The following is a 16,969-nucleotide window of genomic DNA, read 5'->3' as shown; positions in this document are numbered from 1 at the left end:
TAATCCATAAGTCGTACTTTGGAAATTTATATGCATTAAATAAAAGTTTAAAAAAAAAGACTACAAATAGAGAATTTATTGTTTGATGGGTCTTAAGGATTAGGAAGTGATTTTTCCCTGTAGGTCTCAGATTCTTAGCCTGAACTTTAAGGAGTCTATATGTTTGAGCGTGTTTCAAAAGATTAAGATGTAGGAGACTCTGGCACAAGAAAATATCCCAGTAAACATACAGAGAGAAATCATGGGTTGGAGGCACCCACAGAACTGAAATTAGAGGCATGGACCCAGCTGTGGAATAGGAAATGTAAGGAAAGATTTGCTTCCCTTGTTAAGTCAAGACAGTATAAGGATGTGCAGTGCCCCTGAGGTCAGTTTTAGAAAATAGTAGCTGGAGGAAGGTCCAGAACACCAGAATGGCAGGAGGGAATGAAACAGCGTTCTATGAAAGGAATGGGAAGTGACAATTTGGAGATTTGCAACAGGGAAAAATGCGGTTGTGGAGCTGAGATGAGCTGAGATCAGCAATCTCGAGCTGTGTAATACCAGCCGCCCTGATCCAGCTTAGACTGGTGTGGAACCTTCTGCCATTTCCCTCTGATTTTGGAGAAGATATTGAATATCTTCCATCAGGCACATGAGAGCGACAAAGACAATGGACTAGTCAAGTGTTAGGTTATCTATTAAACTCCCAGACTGGTGGAATCTAGGGCATTCATTTTGCTCATATACCTTCTAGAGCCAATTAACTGTTCATTATTCTATCCACTACTGACAAAAGGTTCTGTTCCTTCCTTTTATTTTTATTATTTTGTGTAGGATGTCTCAGATAGGCAGCATAAATTCATCTATTGATTCATCCCTTGGGTATCTGTCCTACACAGAATAGGATGAAAAGTATGGAAAATACAGGATATGTCACAAGACGTGGCAGAGGAAGGACACTCTGGGATTTGTGTCTGTTCTAGGCAGTCAGGAGCCGTGGTTTTATGGCCGATGGTGGTACCTCATAATGAGCCAACACATCTCTGTGAAATTAAAATGTCCTCACTGTCAACTCACCAGCCAAGCTACACCCACTCACTCTCATCCTTAACACATGAAAACCCAATAAGTATGCAGATGTCAAAAAAAGGTCAAAATTTGGACTGCAGAGACTAATGAAATATGGTGATTTCAAATTTTTTTCCAGTAAAGATTACAGAAAAGAAAAACTGTATGTAACAGCACCATCCTTTCATAATAGATATTTTAGTACCAGTAAAAAAAAAGAAAGCAATTAAGCTCAGGGAAAAGTACTACTTTTGAAACTGAGAATACATTAAATATTCCTAGATGGTTTCATTTTTTCTATTTATTTAAATTTCCATTTAGGCTGAGGCAGATAAAACTCTGTTGTGAATTGACACCACATTTTAGACAGTAGGAAAGCACTACACAGTTCTGTGGATTCCGATATCAGAAGGCCCCTAAGTAATGCTCCCCCACAGTATCTGCTAATGTTATGGGTTACTTCTTACAGAAAAGTGCTTAGAAATATGATGTTTTAACTCACAATAAAAATATCTCTAATGGTAGCCATTCCATGACAGTCCCTCGGCCATCACAGCTTGTTTTATAATTCAATCAGCAAATGTATCTTCCAGGTATTCTTCTTTAAACAAACTACCTTTCAGAGCACATGTGCATTTCTGTTTGTAGAGAAAGTATGTCCTGCCAAATGAGCACCTAGGATCCACTTACAGCCTCAGTGAGCTCAGTTTATGTTTCCACTCAGAAATTATAAGCATGACTAAAAAATTCTCACTAGAGCACTTCAATTTTTATTGTTTAGGGGAAAATGGCAGATTGGGACCTAGACCCAGGTTATCTCCAAGGGTAATTGTAATTCTAAAATATTATCTTCCTGCAAATATACATGCACAAGAACTTGATGGTTTTTTTTTAACCATTGCTATGTTTACCTCAGTATACACATTAGTAGAACATCCAAGTTTAAAGAGAACCTCATTAATTAATTTTCCAACAGCTGAACGTGTAACTAAGATCCCAAGGGGAAACAAATGAAGCCCAGAAATTTAAAACATACATGTTTTGGAGATTGAAGACCACATAAATCCCACTGGGATGTTGCCAGTGAGGAGTGCTACAGAAATTGCTCTCTCCTTATTCCATTTTCTCCTGAACTTAGAAATGTCTCATTTTCCTGTTTTGCCTGCCTTTGTTTGTTCAGGAAGGCAATCTGCCTCTAGTTGTGTTTTCTGTTTGTGGTAAGGTTTTAAACCTTTTACAATAAAAGGGCATACTTAACATACTCCAAGTATTCATAAAGAAGCAGGAAAACCATCACAAACAGAAAAAAGAAAAGAAAAGCTTCACTATACCTTGGGAACCCCGGGCACTGTGCTTTTGACAAGCTTTGCTCTCAGGCATAGCAGACTCCATTAGAGTACTTTTCCATTCTTCCCAATAGAACCTCAGTGGCAACTGTTAGTGACTTGCAATTGTGGTGCATTAGGGAAATGAAAGGTGTCCCTTGCCCCCTGATGTGTGCTTCCACCTTTACTGTGACTTACAATTAAGCATAGGGATAAAAGCAGCTTCAAGATGAATTGCATTTTTCTCTTCATCCTCTATTGTGACTGTACTGTGGGGAAAAAAAAACATTTTTCCATGTTAATATAAGCTGAAGTCTGGTGAACTGGAAATAGAGAGAGAACAGACACAGCAAATCTTATGTGTAGGGTGGGCCATTTGTGTCTGTCACATTCTATCTTCTGCACAACTATGTGTCATGTCATAATTACAGTCCACTTCTGCTTTCTTGCCTGGGGAGCAAAAGGAGAAAAAAAATGCCTCCATAATGTTTTTGGATACAGCAGTAGATAAAAGGAAATAAGACATCTTTTAAAATGCATGAGATTTTTAAGAGAAAAGATGTCTCTTGAATGTCAGTGCATAGCTAAATACAGAAAATAACACTTGTCTGATATATGTTCATTCATTTATAAGAAAATTTACTGTAATACTATTTATATTGAATGTCAAAATCAATATTAGTGAGTTGATTTGCACTGTATTTTGATCATGAAGTTAAGTAGTATACTCAGATAGACAAGCATCTAATCAAATGTTTAACAAAGGTGCTGAACTTCAAAAAGAGGAATCCTATGGCTTACCGAACACATACCACTAATGAATCAAGGACAACATACAAGGAGGAAAAAGTTCATGAAAACTGTGTGTTATATTTAAACTTCCACCAACAATCTGAAGCCCCCACACTGCATTTGTCAAGGCTCTGTTACCACCATGACCTCACTTCTGTTTTTGAACTATGGGAGAGAAGAGCATCATGCACTTAAATGAAAAGTTCTGAGGGATACATAGAAGTATACTAAAAAATTATGACCTTCAAATGATGACAATGTTAAAATACTATGAGTTTCTGGGGATTTCTCTACCATTTTAAAGAATGTATGCCAAGAATTACTATCTGAACTGACAACTCACACTCAAGAAAAGAAATCCAAACTCATAAAGCAGTCATACTCAGTAAAAGTGTCAGCACTAACAGCTAGAATATTTCTTGAATTCCATGTGTTACGTCCAGCTGCTCCATCAAAGAGTAATGCTTTATCCATCCAAAACAAGTTCAGCCATTCATATACATAATCAAATTTGTAGATTTGGGTGCATAATGTAAAATAAAATATGTCTCGAAACAGGTAATTGTCTTTATCTACTATCTTAGATGCTAGTTTCTCCCTGAATTATAAATGTGATCTAAGAAGTAGCCTCTATTCTGATAGGTAATTTAAGAACAATATAATTACATCCTCCTCGCTGTGATGCATTGGGAAGACTTGTGGTTTTCTTGACAGAGAAATACTCTTAACCTTTCTGTTTATTTGTAATCCGTGTGGTTTGCGCACTTGCACATCAAAACCATCAGTCCTTGTCACCTTATGTTCTTTTTTGAATGAAACTATTATGAAACAATGAGGCTTGGTTTCATTCTTTTTATCCATTTTCAAATCAACTTATGATCATTATTCAATTTCTTCTTGATTTATATGTTCTCAAGCACCACCAAACGTTTAACTGTTTAAATCATTCCTCCCAAAGTATCTCTCTGGTGTCTATATCAAATGTAAAGTGAGATTCATGAACTTAATTTACAGGTAAATGCACATCATCTCAAATTTCTAACTGTGGCTTCTTTTGTAATATGAGAAAAATGTCTAGAAGAATTGAATAGAATTTAGTCATGCTGAACTTGCATAGCTTGCATAATTCTTAGTCCCTTCAACCTGACACCAGAGATACCAGCTTAGTAACTCACAAAGAATTATTTTTAATATGTATATGCCAATGGAGACCTTTACATGTTAAAATCACCTAGACAGTTTTTAAACCAGCTATATCTACACCCCCAAATCAGAGCCTCTCATGGGGAGAAATCCAAGGTATTAGTATTTTGATCATATTTTCCAGATGATATATATAAATGTACAGATGGGCTCACTGCTGTAGGACATAAAAGGTTATTTGGGCAGCCGGCGCCACGGCTCACTAGGCTAATCCTCCACCTTGCGGCGCTGGCAAACAAGGTTCTAGTCCTGGTCGGGGCGCCGGATTCTTTCCCGGTTGCCCCTCTTCCAGGCCAGCTCTCTGCTGTGGCCAGGGAGTGCAGTGGAGGATGGCCCAAGTGCTTGGGCTCTGCACCCCATGGGAGACCAGGATAAGTACCTGGCTCCTGCCATTGGATCAGCACAGTGCACCGCCTGCAGCGTGCCGGCCGCGGTGGCCATTGGAGGGTGAACCAACGGCAAAGGAAGACCTTTCTCTCTGTCTCCCTCTCTCACTGTCCACTCCGCCTGCCAAAAAAAAAAAAAAAAAAAAAAAGGTTATTTGATGCACCAATGGGTCTTACTTTCAAGGAGGGAGATACTGCATGTTATTGATATTATTGTTGTCTATAGAGCCACATTTCATGTATTGGAAGAAAACCCCCCGAATATGAGAGCAAGGATCATTTATTCTTCAACTGCATCTATGGAGTATGATGTTTATTCCATATTTAGGCCAGAAAGTCAAATTTCTAAAACTGCAAAGTAATGCATTTGTGTTGTTCTAAGTCATGAAGTGTGTGGTAATTTATTATAGCTGCATAGGAAACTAACTAAGTCATGTAGAACTGGCAAAATAGTGCCCACCCTGAAGTTGGCAGGGGATGATATGGAGTGCCTCATCCAGGCTAGTGGGGTTTTGAAAGTTTGCTTGAGGAGATGAACAGTGGAAATATTAGGGAGAAGTGAATTAAGTGAGAAGGTTATAGGTCAAAGTATGGGTAAAGCATATAAATAAAAAAATTTGCAAAGAGTGTAAGTAATTAATATTAGGGTGGTTGAGATACAAATTAGGCAGCATTATAATAGCAGACCTTCAAGCTACATGTACTCACTCAGCCATCATTCAACAACAACACCATGTAACTATGCATCCCATGAATTTTCCTTCAAGAGCAACTCCTCCTCAAATGAAAAGGCAAGGCATTCCAGGAAAAAGTTAATGGAGTCATCAATGAGGATCTTGATTCGCATGCAAATTAGACTTCCTGTAGTTCTACTTTCCCAGCTCTCCAGACACATTCAGATAGAGCTTACTCTAAATTACACCCAAGCTGAGAAATCTGAAATCCCTGCCCCATTTAGTAAACACCCAGGCTGATGCCATCTGGTGTTCTATGGTGATGTAAAGACTGAAAGTGTTCTGAATATTTGGGGGGGAGGTAGAGCTGCAAACTTTCTCACCCCTATTCCATTTTTGTCAGAGGAATGGTAATGCTGGAGATGTTAGAGACAAAATTCTGTAATTATAACCAATGCAGTATTTCAAATAGTGAGAGAAAGAAGATTCAATTTGTGTGTGCTTTCAATCACACTCCCACCTCTTCTAAGCAAGTAAAACCTTCATACCAATGCATCTCCCAGGAGATCTTCCTTTATGTCTGTCCTCCATCTTACCTGTATCCTGCTTCATACTCAGCTTTCATAATATGCATCAAACAGGCTGTTCCAGTGTTCTTACTTATACTTTTTTGTATAAACATATCCCCTAGGAGATTAAAAATAAATTGGAAGGAAAATATGGGCTTACACAGTTGCACACTTACTGAACATGCTCAGTGATTATCATATATTAAGTCCTCCTTAAAATCTGCTCATTTGACAAATCCAAAGTCCTCAGAGGTTGACGGTTAGATGGTTTTATAGATGGGACATTAAGCATGAAAGGGAATTTCAAGTTGTCCCCAGCAAATTAAGATTTGTTTCAATCAATGATTTTGTGCCTTCTCTTTAGAAAGTTGTCCATGTTGCATTCAGCCTTCTAAGACAAAAATGCATTTGGTATTGGACTCAATCATTTCAAGGACTTTCAACACAGCTTCATCCCAGAAAAAATAATTGAAATGACATGAATCAAAATTTTCTGATTCTTAGGTATGATGATTCATCATTACATCTTTCCACCTCATGGCAGCTGTCCTGACAGCCAAAATTTATCAGAGGGAATACATGAAACAGTTAAGGAATTATTGGACTTGTAATTTTATTATTTCCTCCCTGCCTAGTTATACTGCCACTGAACGGCCTAAGGAACTGGGAAGAACAGCCAAAGGGGAACTTCTTGGCACTGTTTCTGAGTTACACGATTTTATACCTCTATAATACCTTATCATTTTGTCTCATTTGTATTTTACAAATGATGAAACCGGCCGGCGCCGCGGCTCACTAGGCTAATCCTCCGCCTAGCGGCGCCGGCACACCGGGTTCTAGTCCCGGTCGGGGCGCCGGATTCTGTCCCGGTTGCCCCTCTTCCAGGCCAGCCCTCTGCTGTGGCCAGGGAGTGCAGTGGAGGATGGCCCAGGTGCTTGGGCCCTGCACCCCATGGGAGACCAGGAAAAGCACCTGGCTCCTGGCTCCTGCCACCGGATCAGCGTGGTGCGCCGGCCGCAGCGCGCCTGCCGCGGCGGCCATTGGAGGGTGAACCAACGGCAAAGGAAGACCTTTCTCTCTGTCTCTCTCTCTCACTGTCCACTCTGCCTGTCAAAAAAATAAAAAAAAAATAAATAAAAAAAAAATAAAAAAAACAAATGATGAAACCAAAACTCAAGGAGTTTAACTAACTGGTCCAAATGCACACTCTGCACAGTTGCAGAACCAGGACTAAAGGCTTCATCTCCTGATCTCACTCAAGACATTTTTCATTTCACCAAAAGCATATATTTAAAGGCTGTATGCTGTTCCTGCTGTGAAGCTCATCGACTATGGGTTGGTTCTTTATAATTATAACCTGGGTGTTCCAGTCACCTACTTACTATGGCATTATAAACCACTCTAAAACCTAGTAGCTTAATTTTATATCAGTCACGATGCTGAGATTGTTGTTCGCAACTTGGAGTCCTCATAGAGGTCCAGTCATACAGTAGCTGAGCTGGAGTCATCCCAAAGCTTCTTCATTCACATCTGGTACCTAGGCTTGGAGAGATGAGTAGCTGAAGGCTGCTTAGAATCAGCTGGTCTTCATGTGGCTAGCTTGGGCTCCCTCAGAGCATGGTGTCTTAGGGTAGCATGACTTAGAGGTTGGCTCTTCCAGAATGAGTGTTCCAAAAGACGAAGTTGCAGGGAAGTCCCAGAATCATTTTCCTCTTACATTCTCTTCTGGTCAAGCAATAGATTTAGCTGAGATCCACCTTTCACTGGGTGAGATAGCAGAGAATCTGTGGCCATATTTACTCTACTTTTTCCACATATTTTAACATGTTATTTTATATCAACAAGCTATATTTGACAGAATTTTAAATCCTTGGAATGATAAAATGAGGATATTATTCAGAGATAATTAGAAAAAGTAGCAGTTTGTCTATTTTTTTTGGAGTTGTTCCCTATCTCCAAATTACTTGTAGACCACTCCAAATGGATTTTCCTGAGACTGCTAACTTTCTTACCCTTATTAATGTAGATAAATCTTCATCTGCTAAGACAAGGACTTTACCTAAGTTTTTAAATGAAATCCTTTCATCTTGTAACTATATGCCCATTAAACTATATGTTCATATACAATTATGCTCATTTCTCTATGATAAATGGAAAACTAAAACTTCTCCAATTGATATTATAAGTTGGAAGCTGACAAGTTACAAGTATAGTATTTCTTCCATTAAAATCTGGGGGCAGGTGTTAAGCATGGTGACTAAGATGCCCAAATCACACATCAAAGTACCTGAGTTCAAAACTTGCCTCCAGCTCCTGACTCCAGCTTTCTACTAATGCAGTTCTGGGAGGCAGCAGATAACTAAAAGAATTGGACCACCATGTGGGAGACTTGGATTGAGTTCCTAATTCATGGGTTTTGGCACAGCTGTTGTGCGCATTCTGGAAATGAACCAGAGGATAGAAGTGCTCTTTTTCTGTCTGTCTCTTTTTCCTTCTAAAATCAATAAATAAAAATTTTAAGACAAATTTTAAAATATTATATTTTTAACAACTCTAAAAATCTGTAACAAACAAGACTAGTTGAGACATTTTGATTTGTTTCTCCAGCTTTGACTCTGCGGACAAAAACAGGTTGTAATAATAATGATAATAATGCCTAGAAAGAAATTTAAAAAATATTATGTGATTTTCTCAAGTTAATAGGAATGTCTTTTATGTTTACTTATATTCTTATATATCAAGAACACAGATGATTTCTGTAATAAAGCAATACAATTTTGAATAAAAGGTTTTAGACATAGTTTCAGGGATATTTTTCTGGAAGAGTTCCTACCTAATGCAATCTCTTTATTTAGCTATTTACTTTATGATTACTCAGTATTAGAATAATTCTCATTTAGTAACCGCAGCTGAAATTTGCACATCATAATCTGTTTATTTTAGACATTAGGGAATAAAGTAGAAGGTTTAGCACTATTATACCATGAATATTTTACTAAAACAGAAAGTCATAATTAGGTTGTCCAACAAGTTACATATATTTAAAAATTTTACAATTTAAAAAAATTATGGCCAAGCCCTGTAGCATTTAAAGCTTTGTGTCTCTTTTGAAATTGTGTTATCAGAAAACAACCAAAGTTATCCCTTGAAGAGTATTTTACTGCTACAGACAAATAACCATCTGAGTTCATATCCAGGCATAATGGATACAGTTTTCTAGAAAGGCTATGTCAGGGAAAAACAATCCTGTTTATGAAAGCTTTAGCTTTCCCTTCTCTGGCGACACTAAGGAGCTGTTCTCAAGACATTTGTTAATTAAAGGGTATGACCTCAGAGCTATTCTATCTCAATTCCTATCAGAAACTCAGTTAAGAGAAATAGAAATCATGGATCTTCCTGACCCACAGACCAGTATCCATCCTTAACAAATCAGGGTGCCTGAGAGTCCGTACCTGTTGGCTTGGGTTCTCTCCTCCCAATCAGTGAAATGTTGTTACAAAGCTGTGTTTTGAATGATGTCACATCACAGGAACTGATAACGTAAACTCTATCTATATCATTATTTTATTTACTCTAAGATACTACCAACACCATCATTTAGTATGGTGTACAGTTAGTCCTATAGGAAAACACTTATCTTAACGCAGTTGTGATTTTCCTGAATAACCAGTTTATTTATGTAAAAGCTGTCATTTTATATAATTTCTCCCACAAAATGGATGCTAGAAAACTGAGAATGAGATTTGTGTGCCACCTTAAGAAGACTAAGGATACCACATTTGGCATTTGGTGAAATAATCCAACTCTTGTCTTCTTTCTAGTTATCTGTATTTTCCCTTTGACTCAAGTTCCTCTAAAATTTGACCTTGTTTTAATGATATTCTGTGTTGGGTATTTACAAGTTACATTAAATGTCTTGGAGAACAAAAGAAGAGAATGAATATATTAAATCGAATATTTCTAATTCTCATCAATTATTTGATCAAGGCATTTTCTTGATATCAAGTAAACCATATTAGACTGAATAGAAGAATTGACACCAAAGCAGTATTAGGTAAGGAGGAAAGCTAGATTGAAAGAGTGTGTTCTTTAAATGTGAATAAATTGGACAATTTTCAAATAACAATCAGGATTCCTAAAGTTTGGATCCCATTGGATTTGTTGATAAACTGGTAAGTATACTTTCTTGGAAAGATGGGGCAACCCATTCATAGGTGATGATTTTGTGGACAGAAACAACAATAATTATAAATGTATAATTGTCTTTCATAGTGAAAAATAGTCAACAGACCCTACTTTCATATCTTCAGGTGATTTTTTTCATAAATAATTTAGTGCAGCTGTGTAACAAACATTGTCCATAAACTTATGCAACTTTTAAAATCACAGCTGGCTTTTTTGCTTGTGAAATTTTGATAGTTTTATAGGTATCTGACAAAAGAATTAATGATAGAACCAAACATTATTAGTTTTATAGATATCACACAATAGAATTAATGATAGAACCAAATAGAATTAATGATAGAACAAAAGCATTCAGAAAGCAATGGTCCATCTGGACAGCTCTACTCTGGTAGCTTTGTGCTCAATGAATAACCTTTCCACTCTTAGGAATATAGAAGAGAAGATGTATGTACTGAAATATTGCATTATACCCCATAAATATGTACAATTATTGTGTGTCAATAAAAACAAATAATCTAAAAAAGAAATTATGATATATACATACCTGATGGAATGTTACTCAGCCATAAAAAATAATTAAATCCTGTCTTTCACAAAAAAATAGATCCAACTAGGGACCATTATGATTAGTGACATAAGCCAGTACAAAAAAGACAAATATCACATATTTTTCCTGTTTGTGGTAACTAACAAATATAATAAAAATATAATGTTTATGAGTAAAATTAACATTTTGAGATTTTATTTTTATTTATAGCCCTTGTTTATACTTGAGAGTGGTTTTTCTACTTACTATTTTATTTAGTGGGTGTTAAGCTTGTGATTATAAAGAAAATTAAAGGTAACTCATTGTAAAATTTAAGAGAAAAATGAGAAAAGGAGGAATGAATGTGGGAGTGAAGGAAGTAATTTAAGGTGGGAAGTATCATTATGTTCTTAAAACTATAGGTATGAAATACATTAAATTTGTTCCCTTTACATACATTTTAAAAAGAAAATATAAATATGGAAGATAAGCTAGAATAATAAACATTTATATGCTTTTACACATTTTAAATTTAATTATATAGTAAGTTATATGATATGTACAAGAAAGCAGCATTAGATACATAAGCTATAAAATTATTTTTGATTCTATCAGTTAGTATTAGCAGACACTAGTCTTGTTTGTGTGATCCCTTTGACTTTAGACCTATCAGTGTGATCAATTGTGAACTGAAGTTGATCACTTGGACTAGTGAGATGGCATTGGTACATGCCACCTTGATGGGATTGTATTGAATCCACTGGCACATTTCTAACTCCACCATTTGGGGCAAGTCCGATTGAGCATGTCCCAAATTGACAACTAACCAACCACAAAAAAGAAACATGTTGAAGTGAAAGGGACACTATGGGAAACAGTGACTTGATCAGCCCTTGTCCTGACTGTTGATGTACAGTTTAATACTTTATCCCTTTTAGTATTTTTTGTTCTAGTTAATACTATTGGTTTAACTCTGTAATTTAAACACATTTATTCATATGTGTTGAAATTTAACTGAAAAGTGATCCCTGTTAAATATAAGAGTGGAGATGGTCTTCAATTTTTTAAAAGACTTATTTATTTATTGGTAAGTCAGAGTTACAGAGAGAGAGGAGTGGCAGAGAAAGAGAGAGATCTTCAATCAGATGGTTCACTCCCCAATTGACCACAACAGCCAGAGCTGTGCTGATCTGAAGCCAGGAGCTAGGAGCTTCTTCCTGGTCTCCTTCATTGGTGCAAGGGCCCAAGGACTTAGGCCATCTTCTACTGCTGTCCCAGGCCATAGCATAGAGCTGGATTGGAAATAGAGCAGCCGGGTCTCGAACCAGCACCCATATGGAGTGCCGACGCTTCAGGCCAGGGCGTTAACCCGCTGCACCACAACACTGGCCTCTGGTCTTCAATTTGTTAATGTGATATATCACATTGATTGATTTGTGAATGTTGAAACATCCCTGCATACTAGCAATAAATCCCACTTGGTCCAGGTGAATGACCTTTCTGATATGTTGTTGGATTTGATTGACTAGTGTTTTGTTGGGGATTTTATATCTATGCTTATTTAGGAAATTGGTCTGTATTTATCTTTCTGTATTTTATTTTGATCAGGTTTAGGAATTAAAGTGATGCTGGATTCATAGAAAAAGTTAGAGGGGTTCCCTCCCTTTCAATTGCTTTTGAATAATGAGAAATATTGGAGTTATCATTTCTTAAATGTATGGTAGAATTTAGCAATGAAGCCGTTCAGTTCTGGGCTTTTTTTGTTGGGAGGGTCTTTGTTACTGATTCCATTTCTGTCTTGGTTATAGGTCTGTTTAGGTTTTCTAAATCTTACTGACTCAATTTAAGTAGGTTGTATGTGTCCAGGAATCTATCCATTTCTTCTAGTTGCCTGGGTGTATTGGCACCCAGTTCTTTATAGTAATTTCTGACAATTCTTATTTCTGTAGTGTCTGTTGTTACATTTCCTTTTTCATCTCTAAGTTTTTTGATTTGCATCTTCTCCCTCCTTTTTTTGGTTTGTTGGGTAAATAGTGTGTGAATTTTATTTTTTCAAAGAACCTGCTCTTCATTTTTCTGATCTTTTGTACTGTTTTATTGGTTTTGATTTTGTTTATTTATTTCCTAATTCTAATTATTTCTATTCTTCTACTAGTTTTGGGTTTGGTTTGCTGTTTTATCTAGGTCCTTGAGATACACTGATAGCTCATTTAACTGGTGCCTTTCCAGTTTCTTGATATAAACACCACTTGCTATAAACTTTCCTCTTATCATTGTTTTTGTTGTATCCCATAAGTTTTGATATGTTATATTGTCATTTTCATTTGTTTCCAGAATTTTTTTTAGTTTCTTCAATGACCCACTCTTCATTCAGGAGCATGTTGTTCATTCTCCATGTTTTTGCATATTTTCTAGTTATTCCTGAGTTGTTGATTTCCAACTTAATTCCATTGTGGTCAGAGAAGTTGCATGTTATGATTTTGATTTTTTTAATTTTCTGAGACTTGTTTTATGGCCTAGCATATGATCAACCCAGAGAAAGATCCATGCACTGGTGAGGAGAATATGTATTCTGCAGCTGTAGGATGGAAAGTTCTGTATATACCTATTAGGTCCATTTGGTTTATAGTGTTGATTAACTATTGTTTCCTTGCTGATTTTCTGTCTGGTTGATCTGTCCATTGCTGATAGTGGGTTATTGAAGTCCTGTTGTACTTGAGTCTATGTTTACCTTTAAATCCCTTAACATTTCTTTTCAATAGCCAGGTGCCCTGTAATTAGGTACATACACGTTTATAATAGAAATAAGAAGAATTATCTGAAATTTCTGTAAAGAACTGTTATAATAACCTTCAACCTTCTTTCGTAGTGGTGATCATGATTCTGTGTTTCTGTGTGTAGCATATCGTTCAGCATCTTCTACAAGGCTGGATGGGTGGTGACAAATTTTTTCAGTTTCTGTTTGTTATGGAAGGTCTTTATTTTACTTTCATTCATAAATGAGAGCATTACAGGGTACAATATTCTGGGCTGACAGTTTTTTTTTTCCTCTCAAGACATGGAATATATCTTGCCATTCTTTCCTAGGTTATAGAATTTCTGATGAGAAGTCAGCTGAGAGACTAAATGGAGATTCTCTGAAATTAATCTGACATTTCTCTATTGCACACTTTAGAATATTTTCTTTATGTTTTACTGTGGAGAGTTGGACTACAATGTGTCATGGTGAAGATCTTTTCTGGTCATGCCTATTGGGAGTTCTGTGTACTTTTTGTCCCTTTCTCCAAATTAGGGAAATTTTCCATTATTATTTCACTAAAGAGGTCTTCTAATACTTTCTCTCTATCCACATCTTCAGGAAATCCTAAGACCCATATGTTGGGTTGTTTGATATTATTACCATAGATCTCCAACAGTGTTTTTTAGTTTTCTAATTTCTTCTTCCTGTTTTGGTCTGAATATAATATTTCCAGATTTACCTTCCCACTCAGATATTCTTTCTTCTGCCTCACCAACTCTATTGTTAAGACTTCTCACTACATTTTTATTTGATCTATGAGTTCTTCATTTCTAGTATTTCATTTTGATTTCTCTTTAAGATCTCAATTTCATGAGAAAATTTTTCATTCATATCATATATAGTTTTTTTTTTTACTTCATGAATTTGCTTCTGGTTGTTTCTGAGTAATCCAATTGTTAGTTTTTTGAATTCCATTTCGGGCATTTCCTCAGTTTCTTCACCTTTACATTCTAATATTGAAGTGTTGTTGTGTTCCTATGTGAGGCTCATGGTATCTCCGTTATTCTTGTTTCTTGAATTTTTACCCTTTTTTTGGCATTTGTAAAATTTATTTTTTTTTGTTTGATGGCTTTTATCTTTGATCTGTGACTTCGTGGAACGTCTACATTTTCATTGAATACCAAGAGGTGTGTTCTGGGTGTGGCCGGGGTGCTCTGCTCAGTATTCCAGTGTAGGGTGAGTATCTAAGGTTAGACCCCAGTTGGGTGTGGTAGCTCTCCTCTGGTTAACTGGATGGAAAGGAATTTCACTTCTTTTGGTGCGACTAGTCCTTCTCTCCCAGCTGAAGCACCCCCAGGTGTTAGTCCCACGTGTGCTTAGCACTCATCCGCACCACTTTATGTACTGCACTTTTGATCTGTTGAGTTTTTCCTGTGAAGATGGTTCCCTCTACTATGAGCTGCTATAGGCAACCGAGGAGACTGGAGAGTGTGGAGAAGAGCTCTGTGGTTGGTTGCCCAGAAGCTGACCTTGCTCTCCCTCCTCTTATGCAGACACTGGTTTCTCAAACTCAGCTCCCAGGGCTCTCTGAGTCGTGGGGTACCAGTGGGGCCTCTCCTCCTCACTAGCCAACCCTGTCTATAAGGAAACTAAGGTGTTTCCAGAGCTGCTGTGTGTGGTCCTCCCAACCAGATTTGGTGTTGGTGGGGAAGGCAGGTTTTTCTCTCTGGTGAGATCTGTAGTTCACAGGCAGGCAAAGTACCCACCTGCTGCAGCCCCACTCACTTCTCAATTGTGCTGGGCAGGTAGGAGAGTCATACAGGCTGCACTTTTTCTCCTTAGGGGCAGCTCCCCAACACCTCCCATTGCCAGGCAACTGGCACTGTGCAACTGACATGGTGGAGGCCCTCCCTGGCTTCCTTTGAGTTGCTGTAGACCTCACCGATTGGGTAGAGGGTGACCCCCAGCTATTGCTAGGTGTGCCCATGGTAGCTGAGGCAGCTGCCACCTGCCTGTGTCCAAAAATGGCTTTAGCTCTCCCCCTGCTGGCTACAAGTTTCTGCTGTAGAAGGGAAGTGGGTAGGGAGAGAGATTTGCTGCCTTCCCCTACCCCCACCTCTGGGAGATAGGTTGCCTGCTGTTGTGGGGGAATCTACATGGAACTCCAAAAGCAGTTCCCCAAGCTCTCCTTCCCATTGTATCAGCAGCTCAGGTGCTTGTGGAGTCCCCTTTCACCTGGCTTGCCATGGCAGTTGTCTTCCTCCCCAGTTCCAAGTTGACAGATCTTCTGTTTTGTATTTGCTCTCTCAGCACAGGTCCAGATCACCTCCACTGAGCTCTCCCAGAGTCTCCTACCACGGATCTCCCACAGCTTTATTCTGAGAATGTACTCTCTCTCCTTTTTTTAAATATTAATTTTGCCCTGTGTAAATCAGACTGTCCTGTGGCTATTCCGCCATCTTGAATTACCATAATTTCTTTATCTTGTCATCAGCTGATGCACATCTGGGTTAATTCCATATCTTTTCTATTGTGAGTTGAGCTGTTATAGACATCGGGGTACAAATAACTCGTTCATATGCTAATTTCATTTATTTTGGGTAAATTCCCAAGAGTGGAATGGCTGGGTAATATGGTAGATCTATTTTCAGATTGCTAAGGAATCTCCATACTGTCTTCCACAATGGTTGTACAACTTTACATTTTCGCCAATAGTGGGATAGATTTTCTCGCATCTTCACCATTTTGTGATGATAGCCATTCTAACTGGGTTGAGATGAGACCTCATTGTGGGTTTTATTTGCATTTCCTTTATGGCTATTTATCCTAAACATCTTTGCATGTGTCTATTGGCCATTAATGTTTCATCCTTACAAAAATGCTTGTTCATATCCTCAGCCCATTGCTTTGATGAATTGCTTGTTTTGTTGATATTGAGTTTCTTGAGCTCCTCATATATTTTGGATATTAATACTTTATCAGATGTATAGTTTCTAAATATTTTCTCCCATTCTGCTGGCTGCTTCTTTGTTGAGTGTTTCCTTAGCTTGGTGTAATCCATTTTATTTTTGCCTTTATTGCCTATGCTTCTAGGGTGTTACCCAAGATGTTTCAACTGAGTCTCTTATTATTTCATTTTGGACTATCTTAATAATACCAAAAGTAGGGGCCAGTATTGTGGCATAGCAGGTAAAGATGCTGCCTGCAATGCTGGCATCCATATGGGCACTGGTTCTACTCCCTCCTGCTCTGCTTCCGATCCAGCTTTCTGCTGATGGCCCAAATGCTTGGGACCCTATTACCCACATGGGAGACCTGGAAGAAGTTCCTGGCTCCTGGCTTCAGCCTAGCCCAGCCCTGGCTATTGCAGTCATCTGGGGAGTGAACCAGCAGATGGAAGTTCAGTTCTCTCTCTCTCTCCTTCCCTCTCTCTCTCTCTCACTCTCTCTCCCTTGTTCCCTGTGTGTGTGTGTGTGTGTGTATCTGTAACTCTGACTTTAAATAAATAAATCTTAAATA

This window comes from Oryctolagus cuniculus, chromosome 3 (genome assembly GCF_964237555.1).
Source record: "Oryctolagus cuniculus chromosome 3, mOryCun1.1, whole genome shotgun sequence".
Taxonomy (NCBI): Eukaryota; Metazoa; Chordata; class Mammalia; order Lagomorpha; family Leporidae; genus Oryctolagus; species Oryctolagus cuniculus.
The sequence above is the reverse complement of the archived record's forward strand: the minus strand, read 5'-3'. Positions refer to the sequence as shown.